The sequence below is a fragment of the Phaenicophaeus curvirostris genome, chromosome 5, assembly GCF_032191515.1.
Source record: "Phaenicophaeus curvirostris isolate KB17595 chromosome 5, BPBGC_Pcur_1.0, whole genome shotgun sequence".
NCBI lineage: Eukaryota > Metazoa > Chordata > Aves > Cuculiformes > Cuculidae > Phaenicophaeus > Phaenicophaeus curvirostris.
In genome coordinates, this window is record NC_091396.1 from 52,958,608 (window position 1) to 52,972,122 (window position 13,515).

At 41.7% G+C, this 13,515-nt stretch overlaps 1 long non-coding RNA gene across 1 annotated transcript; it reads right to left on the reverse strand.

The window, feature by feature from the left end:
* Positions 1-3,368: 3,368 nt before the first annotated feature.
* Positions 3,369-13,298, reverse strand: LOC138721545 (uncharacterized). The gene is made up of 3 exons (XR_011337566.1): positions 13,200-13,298; positions 12,887-13,110; positions 3,369-3,908 (listed from the first exon to the last, which is right to left on the reverse strand). It is a non-coding gene; the product is annotated as an uncharacterized lncRNA (long non-coding RNA).
* Between the last annotated feature and the right edge of the window lie 217 nt (positions 13,299-13,515).

The window sequence follows — 13,515 nt, forward strand, 5'->3', positions numbered from 1 at the left end:
TTTGGTTCCTGAGAGATAGGTTCCTGCCTGACTTGGAATGAATGATGAAGGTGGCTTCTGGCCACCCCAGCTGGAAGTGGGCTTGCTGCCATGGGGCTCAGAAAATCTAAGAAGGGGGAGCTATCTTCCTCATTGACTCCTGCCATGCTACGTTTGTCTACTCCCTCTGATGAGATGTCCAGGCCTGGGACTTTCTTGGTTGCTGTGCAGGCAGGAGCAGCAAAAGAACCAGAATAGACTGTGTTAAAGGACACTGCACTATCATCTCTACCCAGTGCTGTTTTTGCTGTGGGCTCAAATTCATATGTAATAAATACAATGTCTGAAGCCCTGATCAAATTAACTGTACTTTATACTGCCACTGAGAAAGCTTCATTGTCCTGCCCTGACTGCGATCAGTACGCAGAGAGAGGATTAGAAGTTTATGTCTCCTTTGAATTAAAATCACAGTGCAACAGGTTTGTTTTCTAGGGCTGACATTTAATTATTTGCCCTACATCTCTCAGGTTAAATTTAGAACTAATTTTAGGACAAGTGTCTGGACAGAAAGTCATATGACACCACCATGTATCTATTGCACAACATGCCATAAAAACTTATAACATTCAACTCAGTTAAAAATAACCATACACTTACCTAATTAAGCAGGCTTCTGGACTCTGTCTACTGAGCTGGTAAGCAGGCAGTGCAATAATAAAAGTTACAATGATATTAAGGGAAGAAACATCACTGAAAGCAAGATAACAGGAAAAAAACAATTTTCTGCATTTGTTCTCTCCTTTTTTTTTTAATCAAGTAGTAATTACTGTGCCATAGTAATTTATGTATGATAATTTAGATTAACTATAAAAAGGACGTGAATAGGTAAGTGAGAGTGGAATTATGAAAATATTATAGATTTTTTTTCCCACTAAAGTAAGAGATCTCTTATTCCTCAAGAGCAGAATTAAATGGCTTTTAAAACTTTCACCCTAAGCCAAGAAGAGGACAGATTGTTTCATAGTTAAGAAGTAGCTTGCTACATTACATGGTTTCCTCAGCTACAGCAGGGCTAGATAACACCAGTCAGCATGGCTGAGGCAGGGAGACCCAGATCTCCAAAGGAAGCATCATCCTGATCTGTGTTTGAACATTATAGCTCCCTGAGCATAGGGGAAAAAAATATTATACAAGCGCAAACCACAAAGTGAGGTTGAAAATCTGTTTAACACCTTCATGGACAAGATGAGAACAAGCATGACAGCACAGATAAAGGCTGAACTTCAGTCAAGCTGCCTTGAGAGCTTCAGTGATAAACAGGATGTGTTTTCTCTCTCTGAGCTGCTGCCACGCTTTTATCCTTAGCCATTTATCTAGGCCCACCTGGCTGATATGGAAAGGTTAAGGTGTTTTCACCAAGCCTGGGATGGTGGGGCTGTGGGCTCTCTGGCCATGTGCAGGTGATGGATGTCAATGCCGAGCTCTCCTGCTGTGTGAGAAGCAAGCAGCTCCCGTGTCTCCTTGCTGCAGAAACATCCTTGTAGGTCCCCAGCTGGTGCACAGTGTCCCCATCCATCTGTGTTCCAGGAGCTACAGCCTGGCAGAGGGAGGGTCACTGGGATAAGACAGAAAATGCCGAATGCTGCTGGCCATCAAATGGAGGGACCAACAGCTAAATGCGCAAATCAATTTGTCATCAGGTTGCACTAGAAGTGCTAAAGCAGCGTGCAGTGCGGCTGAGCAGGCGCTGGAGGAGTGTGAGGAACTGACACTCCTGTGGCAGCTGAGCAAGGAGAGGGTTTTATTTCAAGGCATTGGAAATGGGATACAAACAACACCCTGGGTCACTAGGCTAAAGCTGGTCCAGCCCAAATGGAGGGGGCTGGTGCCCAGCATATGACAGGAGCATGTGCAGGCTCAGTCTGGGTGTGGGGGAAGGATGATCAATCACATCATAGGCTACACTGGATACTGCCTGATCTCCTCCACCAAAAACCTCTTATCCTGTAATGGGACAGTCTTTGGGACTGAAGCAAGACGCATTGCCGTGTCAGTGTAGGGAGATCTACTCATCGGCTTTGTGGTTGCTCTCCAGATAAAAAAGCACTTTGCTATGAATGCATGCCAGCACAATGCCTTTCAAAAGTACTTAAATCTTGTTTGCTAGTTTTTCCTTTGATGAGTGATTTCCTTTTGACCCAAGATTGTCAGATAAGTTCGGATGTCTTAAGCTACTCTACATATGAGTGTAAGTAGGTACATGCAGAGTATCAGAGATGTTGTTATTGAAATGCTGCAAAGATTGAGTAATTTCTTGGTTGGCTTATTCTATTTTTCATTAACACTGGTTTGTGTTTTCTGCAGTGATTGTACATCATGTATGTCACAACAGTTATGGTCATAGATATGTATCATAATTTAATCCCTGATTCAATTTTATTTTCTGTTGTTTAGTACCTAAAAATCAATCAGGCCAGTGGTCAGCTTAGGTAGATCACATAGGCTGACTCTGACAGTGGTGTTTCAGGAGCATTTGCAAGAAACTTCTGGCAGGATAAATTGTTCCACTCAGCTCATAAAGACTGGTTTAGATCAGCAAAACTTGGAACCTTCGCAACCTTTCAAAATACTTTACTGATTATTTACTTCTCAGCAGTGCCATTTTCATGTAATGCTGAACTCATGTTTGAATCTTGCTAAATTCTTTATCTCTGTGACATTTTGAAACAATGAGTCCCAGAGCTGTAAATAGCGCATTTCTGTGTTATTGTTGTCAAACTTCTGACAACCTCTTGCTGCATTTCAGCAGACTCACATGTGGCTTTGAACACCAGGAGGAGAGACCTCCATCACCAATAGATGCTGGCACCGTGAGCCAGGCACTACAGGAAAGCAAGGCTGTAGGTGCCAACCTCACTTTTGACACATTGAGTCACACAGAAATAACATCGGGGGATGCTGCGAACACTGAGTTCAAGTTGCACAGGAAATTGTGGCTAGCACAGTCACAGAAAAAAAAAAAATCCCCAAACCCATATATGCATCAAGAATTCACTTTTGCAGGCAGCAGCTCTTAATGAACTTGCCTGCATACTCACCTGGGCAGCTCGTGCAGCACATGGCACCAGCAGAACCTTAGGCACATTAATGAGACAAAACGCTCCTATCACAAAAAAGTGATTTCTTGTGTAAATTTTCATCAGTGTTATGGAATGTCTGTGACTCCTGTCTCACTGCTCAGGATGTTAATAGGAATGGAGTGTTTCATAATAATTTTATTAATTTTTTTTTTTTTTAAAAGGGGAAGATTTACCAGGAACCACTGGAGTAATTAAAGGGTGCTGTCTTCATCACTGATCTTTGTAACCACAATGTATACCACATGTTTGGCCTCAGTATCAGTTTGTTCCTGCTCTGTATCACATCTGTATAACAAAGCATGAGAATCAGTACTGGTTTTGTGGTACGCTCAGGTACATTGGTCCTATATCAGAGAAGCTGATGGAGACACAGTGGACTAAGCGAGGACAAAGCCAAAACCCATAACATCCTGGAAATAACACACATACACAGACAAAGGAGTAGATCAATCAGGCATAACCAGCTTTTTCTTTCTGTAGTGTAATTACAATTTAGTACTTATGACAAATTATTGTTGTCTCAATACATACATGAAGTAACACTCTCTTTGCACATTTATGTGCAGGTGCACAGATTCTTACTAGAAATCTGCTGTACATGGGTGAAGAGGATGAAAGCCTTTTCCAAAGGATATCTATTCCAGGTACAAATTAGTGTGACGAGTAGCTGGGAAAATATTACAGAAGGTGTGGGCTCTCTTCAGCTTTCTTCTGATAATGAATTCCTTCATACAGCTAAAACTTTACTTCCAGATGCTTTTTGTGCCTTGTTAAGCTCTCCACCGTATGCTGCAAAATTGACAGATGAGATCAGGGAATGTAGTCTTTTGCATTTATTTATGCAAAGAACAACTAGATCTTTAGCTACTAGAAACCAGTATACCTCTGTTTATTTTAGAGGAACTATACTTTTTTTTTTCAGAGAAAGTGCAACCTAGGCTGAGGAGCAAAAGAAGCACTTCAGGGAGAGGCAAGTATGTTCTATCAATAGATTTTTTAAATCGTGTTTCAGATCTGTGAAGTGATGTGACATGCAAATGGCATACACTGACATGCTCTGTGAAGTTCTCATCATGTATTAATACTTTCCCTTTTGAGCTGCAGCATGACATCCTACATCCATTAAAGAAAAAAACGAGAAGACTTCAGGCTCTTTGGAGATGAGTGAAAAGCTCTCTGCTGTTCCCACATGGTCCAGGGTTATTTGCTGACAGCCATAACTGTAAATATGCCTGGAAAGGATATGATAGCCACTTGTGCACAAAGTCCACCACTCTGTCTGAAAACAGCGTCAATGAAATATAAAAAATAGGTGTGTGTTATGCACATGTTTAAGTTGAATTGGAGCAAACAGAAAAGAGTTTGTCTTAGGGACGGTATGTCTTTACTATCATGAGTGGACAGGTCAGATTTCTGTACTGGCTAAGTATCCCCAGTGAAAAAAAAATCATCATAAAAATTAGCAGCACAGTTTGCATATTAGCAGAAAACCAAAATAAATTACATTAAAATAAATTTACAACTACATAAAACCAAAAATGCGTAACCCAGATATAAGTATGGGACTCTGCACCTCTTTTGATTACTTTGTAGGGGAAAAACATACTTTGTATTGCAAACCAAACACGATACTGCTAAGAGCAGGCCAGTTTGGTGGAAGATTAAAAAAATATAAAATGTGTATCTCTGCATACACTGCAGTAGGTCTATACAGATGTAAAGAGGGGACTAAGAACTGTGTATTAGAAAGGACAGCATCAAGCTAGTTGAGCAGTTTCTGAAAAACTGAGAAATCTAACCCTAGCCCTCAAACTTTCTTTGCAACATTTGTATTTGGTGGTATCTTGGGAACTGATTATATTGATTTTTTTTCTGTTAATTTGAAGCCTTCAGGCTGAAATTCTCCCTGATGTGTTATGTGTGGCTAGGAAGGGACATGACTTGGCAGATCTCTGCATAGTGGCACATAGAAGAAACAGTTACCAGGGCGAGCCTTGATTTCCATGATCACCTCTCCTACCACATCTGCCTGGACATGACCAAGGCTGCTAGGGGAACAAGGGCTGCTGTCATGGCTGGGAAGGCAGCTCCCCTCAGCTCCCCCCTGCTGAATGGAGATTGGTGGGAGATTTGCATCCATCTTGATATATATACTGCTCCAAATCATAATTTGGTGTAATTAAAACAAAGTGGGGCAGACTGCAGGTAGAGACTGTTAAAAAACTTTTCTCCCCAAACTCCACTCCCTCCCTTTGTACGAGAAGTCATCAAAATATATGTTGCTTAGTGCATGGAGCACTGCATGTTGGTAATGACTCCTGTTGCACTCCCAGCTCCTTGTGAGCGACTGAGGATCCCCAGCAATCTCACATGAGGTATTTGCTGCAGCTGCAGTACAGCAATTGAAATGTTTTGCTGACCAAGCTGGGTGAATACAGGTAGGTAAATGCAATCCCCATTATGCTCTTTAATTTAAAAGAAGGAACCTCTATGGGCAACATGTTGGTTTGAGATTTTCAGAAACTGCAGTTTTTCAAAGACTTTAGGAGAAAAAGGAAGAACATCTGAGTAGTAACTTTCCTGTATGTGTAAAACAGCTCTCTGTAAACTTAGTGCTGTGCATCTGAGGGTGGCATCCCAGAAGCCAAACACCAGCTGGGATGATGTCAGTAGGCACTGACTGCATTTTAATCCATCTTGCAACATAGGTAAGGGAGACTCTAGAAGGCAGTGAGATGATTCATCATTGCAAAATCAGAATTTATGGGAGATAATATGGAGTCAATAAAAATAAGAAGACAGAACAACACCATGCGTAATATGACACATATGTGCACAACTGGTTGACTCAGCCCCAGAAAAGCCTAAGACAGATATGGGAAACTGAGTATGTGCAGCTGCTGCTTATTCGTAAGTCCATCTAATCCATCCCTCAATGGTGATGTGCTTGCCACTGTGGTGTCTATTTACACACTGCAGAGCTCTGACACATATGTGCATCGACCTGCTTTATCTAAATTGCTGCCCAAACTTACTTGCCTAGCTGCTGACATCTAGCTGACTTGCCCATTGGCCTTCTCAAAGCGGAGAAAAGATCCGAAGGGCACGGTCCTCCCTATATGTGTTCGTAGCATTTCTTTCCAAAAGAGTATCTCTTCAAAAGAATCAGCAACATACCAGACATGCCCAATAGTTTTGCACATTTCAAAATCATTGTCTTGCAGCTTGCCCTGGAAGACCTCCAGTAATAAAAGACTCCAGACTTCCAAAATTTATCACCGTAAACATATCAAGTGCATATGATCACTTAAGAAATTCTGAATGGGACTAATCCTGGAACAGAAGCCTCATTTTTCTATCCCTGATCTGCCAGTCTTATTCTGTGCCCAGTGGAAAATTAACAACTGGGACCATATCTCATTTTCCAGTTTGTAAAACATATGAGACCAGGTACTGTCTCCAAGACTCCAGCAGTCATATCTACTGAATTAATCTCTGCAGAGATAGCAGAATAAACATTTCATCTGAAGAAAATCCTCAAGAGTTGTTTAGCATCTCTCCACACAGAAGGATCCATTCAAGAGACCAACACATTCTGAACTATACTGATAAATACATGTCAGTCGTGCCTACCAGGATCTTCAGAATTGTACACTGAAGTTAAATTTAAAAAAGAAGTGAGATGTAAAGGCTGTCATGTCCTGGGTTGAGTCTTCCTGTTGGAAAGCCTGCCTGCCTCCTCAATGCCTTTCTCCACTGGGCAATATGATGCAATGTATTTACTGCCTGGCCCCTGAGTGCAGTACTACCATAAAATCTTTGCGTCAGCTTGTCAAGAAGTTGGACAGGTCTGGTTTATATTACCTCAGTCTGTATTTAGTCCACTTTGTCCTCCCAAGGAGCCCTGCCCATGTATATATATATATGTTTATAAAAACACCCATTCATCTTGTATGCAGAACATTTCAAAGAACAGTCATCTCTGTAAACACTCTGACCAAAACCCTGTTGGCACTAAAAGCACCGGTGCCAGAGCAATGAAAGAGACTCTTTTATTTGTCTTAACACAAGCCATTCTCATCTTTGCTATCATGCATTGCCAAGCAGAGCTGTGTGATTGTTTGCCAACACAATGCACCACATAGCATTACCATTATCAATGTTAAGAAATGTATTAAGGAAAGAATCTCATTGCTACAAGCTGATATTTCTCACACAAGGTCTTCTTCCAGAAGTAAAGTCTTGATCTGCTTTTAAACATGCAGTGTAGCTTTTCCTTAAAAAGTAAAATCTAATAAAATACATCAGATTTCTTCTTATATTTCAATTTAACTTAAATGTTGAACATAAAAGAAATGTTGAAATAAAAAAATGACTGAAATGACCTTGTTTCATAAAAGATAAATTTTCAGGTAGTGTAATTGCTTTTGAAACCAATCAAGCTCTGTAAAAATCAGAATATTAAACCTCCTATGTCATCAAGTAATAATTTGTTAAAGAACTTTTCAAACCATCACTGAATTTGGCATGTTGATGACGAATCTACTAAAGACAAGAAGATTCATCCTGCTCTCAGCTCTTCTAACTTACCTGATGATAACACCAATGAACACAGCTGAATCCTTTTCAATTTACATCAACATCATTGAATTTGACTTGGCCAAAGAGTTAAATAATTGCATCTCAACACAAAATGAGTAACTAAAAATATTATCAAAAGACACCTGATGAAGTTGTTGCATAATCAGCCTTTTCTGGCAAATAAGTAATGCCAATTTTTAAAAAACAAGTCAATAGAGTGAATTCCTGGCTGATGCAAACACCTTGTCCCCCACTGGTGCTGTCACCTGGCAACAGAGGTGGTATTTTTCTGGAATGAAGATAAGGTGATCTACAATTGTGCCCTGCATGGATGAGGCATCATCACTATTAGCATGTGGTCAGCCTCTTCCACTGATCCCCGGAGGAGGAGAAATTATGACCTTCAACCCTCTCTGAAAGATGAGGGATATGTCTTGCTCTCCTTACTCTCATAATGTGGGTATGATACCAGAAGGACTGGCAGTCCTGCATGACACTCAGCTATTTCTGCATATCCATGAATGACTCTTTTCTTTAAGAGTTTTACACAGAGAAAGTCAGCTCTGAATTCTTTTCCAAAGGCAAAAGTAATACCTGCTAAGGCCAAAGGCCATTTCATCATGTAGAGACTACTGAATAGCAAGGAAGAAATTCATGATTTGGGGGATGCTTTGGTTGATTTGATTGTGCATTTTCCCAGGGAAGAGGAGGACAAACGTATCACTCACATTCCCATCATCCATGAGGTTAGACAAATCTTTTTGCCTATTCACATGTATGTCAGAGAATCTCAGGCAATGGCATTCTCTCCTAAAATCAAAGCAAACTCTTAACTCTTAAATAAACCACTGCCTTCTCAGTGCACAGCATGTGTGTCAGCCAAGCTCACCTCAGATGTTTTCAGCTATTTGTCTGTTGTCATTTGGATCCATTTGGGTCCTTAGAGACGTAAGCGCATGGCACACTGTTCTTCACGAAAATTACCTTAGTACAGCATATCGACAGCCAAGTTGAGGCAGTGTCATGAGTGCAGGAAGCCAAGCATACGATAGATTCAAACTGTCTGTTCAAATTTAAGTTGAGCCAATTTTTATATGGGGACTTCCCTCAAAGAAAACCATACATTGAAAAACTATGCATTTTTTTATACATACAGCAACCCAAAACTAGTTATTAATCACTAGAAAAAAAATTGCAAATCAGGAATGCAACCAAAGATGAAAAACATACTGTGTTAAGGAGAAAAAACTTAGTTCCAAGTCTTCAACAATAGCATCTGGAGTTATGGACAACTCCTGTTTGGTTTGTAACATGTTTCAAATCCTACTTCAGGTAATCCCTCCTGTATGTAACTATGTAACTGTAGGGACTGAGCAATGCTCTGCAGTGGCATCACTTTACACCCCATGAATCATGAGAGAGATGTGGTACCTCCTTGGGCATTGCAGAACTTGAGTGGGCTGCATTGACCTTCAAGGTATTTCACTTTTTTTCATCAGCTTCAGAGCTGGTTGATCTTCCGACTTTGACACCTTTTTGAAATGCCTAGAGATTACCAGGATTCCCTCTATTCAACTAAAAACCCCGCACAAGGTTACGTCTTTCTGGAGATTAGACTCAAATCTAGTAAGTTTGTCCCACACCAGCTGGTGTGTGACAATTTGCTATTCATTTACATCAATGTGCCCTAAATCCAGCATAAAACCTCACTGAGTGAGGCTTGACCCAGCCAACTCCATGGATGTCAGAGACTGAGGGCTGCTCAAACACACATAGCAGTGTCCCAACAGCCTCAGCAGTCATAACGGTGCAATTACAGTCCAGCCCACAACTGTCCCCTTTGCTGCTGCTTAGTGCACCCTTGATTGAAGAGTTTCTTCCCACTTTATGCTTCGTAGGGGCTGTAGAAAGATGGGACCCTGGGTCATGATGGCTCCTAGCATGGCCTGAGGAGGTCTCATGGTTAATTTTGACCAAATGGGAACTTCTTAAAACCGTCACGGTCCTGTTTTTGTTTGGGGTCACCATGTAAATGCCCATTCAGACTATAATGAGACCCATCAAAAACAAGCAAGAATATCTGGGTTAGACACAGTAAGGGGCTTCAGAACTGCCAAGTTGGGCAATATGAATCCTGGTTTATGGTGAAAGAGGACTAGAGATCTGGGAGCTCAGGTTCCTTCTGCAGTCAGTGGAGGTCAGCCTGGCTGTCAATAAAGAAGCTGTGCCAAAATGTGGATGTGGAGCACTGCCTCCTCCTCCTCTAGCCCCGTTTAAAGTACAGTGGCTCTGGATAAATATTGCTAGGGGCTTAGTCCTGACAGACGTGCTGCAACCCCACTGTGAGGAGCCCTCCAGGTTTAAACCTCAGGACCTCAGCTGGTCATCAGCCACTTCTGACAGAGCTCAGGTGTGAGAAAAGCATGAAGCTGCCCAGTTTGTGCAGCGCTGGCTGCATGGGGACAAGGAGCTTGCAGCTCCCAAGAGACTCTCAACACCTATGGGAGATTGCTAAGCAAATTAGGCACCTCCATTAGGCTTTCAAGAGGCTGTAGCTTGCAATGACAGCATGCAGAGATGGTGCTCTAGCCAGAGCTCGCATTGCACCCAGTCACCTATTGTTCAAGACCTTTCCGAATACAAACTTTCTTCTCATTCATTCATGGCCCTTTATTTCTTTTGCTGCCAGCTCTGTTTTTCAGTTTAACAGGCTCTTCATTCTCCCTAGTGTTTTGCCCTTGCTTTATTTATAGAAAGCACTGGTATCCACTCTGGGATATTTGCTGGCTAGCATTAAGCCAGCCAAGTTCCTCTTGTCCCAGATAGGCTCTCAGTTCCCAGCTCTGCTCAGCACTCCCTGCCTGCACCTGTCTGGTCTAAGTCTGCCTTTCATGAACATTGCACACAAAATCTGGGAGTTGATCTCATTAATGTCTAGTACCACAGGTCATTAATACTTGCTGTTATTAAGTATTGTGACTATTAGCATTACTATTATTTCAGGAGGCCATTGGGAGGCTGAGCTGTCAAAATTGCTGTATTTCCCCCTTAAAGGATAGTTGTTTCTATATAGTCCTCCAACATCATGAAAATCCTCTTTGTTTGGCATAGCACAATTAAAAACTCCCTTCACACCAAAGGATCTCTTTAACAACGTATTTTGTTCACACAGTTTGAACTAACTCTTTTAGATTAGTCTTGCATATTTCTTCATTTTTGTTTCCAGATGGTGAAAGCTAGAGATGAAAGCTGCTAAATATGAAGTATATAAAGATTTCCTGCTGAAAACCAGTGTCAAACTGCCTGGCAGTATTTGTTACTCTAAGGCACCTGCTGGCTCTTTTGCTGTAATAACAGTAAAAAGGCAACTGTCGCTGCCTCCCTTCTCTCCTGAGTTGTGGTCTGGTGAATGCAGCCATCAGCAGTCAGCTCTGCAAAGAGCTATGCTGGCAGTGTAGCTGGCAGCAGGTGGTGGGGGCAGCAGGGAGAAAGTCAAACCCACTTTCCTGGGGCTGAGCCTGTGTGCCTGGTCAGTACTGTAAAGCTGCAGGCAGAGGACAAAGGAGCCAGATCCTTTCTATTATAACTGCAGCCCAGTTTGGCAGTGGGATAGCCTATGGCTGGGAACTAGAAGCACACACTTCTCCAGCAGATACTAGTCAAGGAACAGAAATGTTCTTCAACTAATAAATACAAATATACTTGGGAAGAAAGTAAGCCTGTTGCTTTTTAGCTCTGTTGTGCTCCTGGCTCCACACAACCATACAACACTCTGGCAGAGCCAACCTGAAGAAACCTTCCTGGACAAATTGCAGCATATTTACCTTGCCCAGCTGTTTTTTAAGATTACGGAGAACATGCTTGGCCCCTAGGACTTAGTTTTGACCATGGTTGCATTGTCTTCCTCCAGGTAACTGTGGAGCTTGCCTTAAAATAGCTCCAGAGTCCTGTGGATAGGGGGACAGCGCTGAACTTCTGCTTCTACCTTTCTGTGAGTGACACAGTCTATTTTTCTCCACTATTTCATTAGAGGATTAGAGTTGGAGGAGAGGAGGCTCCAGACTGTTTTAGAGCTCAATATTTTGCAGCAAATTGGCTGTGACTCCTGTAACCCCATGCAAGGCAACAAGAGGGCTGTGATATGTTGAAACATTTATTACACTATAAAATGAATACAGTCCTGCTCCCTGACCCCCTCCCCATGTCTAAGGTCAACTATGCTCTTTCAGCTTCTCCAAACAAGCAAGTCAGTGAAACAAGCTTTGATACTTTTTTCTTTTGCTTTTATAACAAATATACTGGGGTCAAGGGAATATTTGTGTTAGAATGGGGGTGGGGGGCACCACCCGTGGAGGCTGTTAAACATAAACCCAACTTGTAGAAGGCACATTTGGTGTAGATAAACTCATTTGTGTTTTAATGCTGTATTTAAACACATTGGTGATTTTCTTTCAAGTAAATTCACTGATGTGTTGTTTACATATGTTTAAGGGTCCCATCTACCAAAGTTTCTAATCCTGCTGAGTTACACATAACCTTGCAGAAGATGCATTTCTTAATGCACTTTCTTAAATGTATCTTAAACTACCTGAATCCTTTCAAGCATTCCAGATCTTTGGGATTTCAGTACAGTCTCAGTCTGAAGTGATAATTCTGCACCAAAAGGTCTATCAGCAAGAGCTATTTAACACCTAGTCAGGTGTTAAGCCTATAAATAGTTTATCTCTTGGCTACATTCAGACCTTGAGCCATGAAAACTCACTGGCTTGCTTTCACTATGAGGTCAAATCTGTTTCAAGGAATAGCCTGTTTAAAGGACACAGAAGTCTCCATGCAGACTTCAAAAAAACACCAAACCACCAAAACAAATAGAAAACAACACAAAAATCACACTAAACCCCAAAATAAGCAAGTTGTCTTAAAAGCCTGTTTCACTCATTGGTGTGAAATCTCACACTCGATTAATTTCCTTGTTGAGTCACTACAGACTCTGGCTGTATCCATTCTCTATTCATAGAGCAACGCCTTACTTGGTGAAGAGTTTTCCTCCTTTCCATCCTTGTAATCGTGTTTTCCAGAAATTAGATTCCTTGGGACTAGAAGCTTAAACCACTGAGTAGGAAGTCCAATACATTTCCCCAACACAACCTTGACATGAAATCACTTCAGACTCCTTGTTTTCTTACCTTTCCGCATTCTCTGAGTAACACGGCTTTGTTTCCTTTTGTCAGACATCCACCAGTAGAGGCACTTTACATAATTTTCTCACACCTCGGATTAGCTGATGCTTTGGACTCATCAGACTGAGCAGTCGTCTCCACTGTTCAGGCAGGGGTAGGGGAGGAGGCATGGTGTGTTTTTTTCCCTAAGAAGTCTGTTTCATGCCTCTCCAAACTCAGAGGGAAAGAACCTGAAAATGTGAAACACCCTCATTTAAAAACAAGCAAGCACAAAGAATTCCCAATCTCTATTTTTGGAACTTGTGATTGTTGAGATGACCTTCAGATGCAGCAGAGAAGAGCAAGCTGAGTGTTGCGATTTGAGAGCTCCTAACTTGTCATCTTGAATCAATTCCCACTGCTAGACACACTACCCAACAGTGAGATTAATCTGTTATGCAGGGGTCCTGACCCTTCTTAGATTTGGTAAGGTGCACTCCCTCATAGGTCCATGAGCAGTCAGAATAACATACCCCACAGGAAGAAATCAGTACTTCAGCAGGATTTTCCTCTTACCATTCAAAGAAAGGACAATAAGGTACAGGTAATGGATGGTAGGTGGCACTTATATCCACTTTGTGGTCTGTTTCACTTGT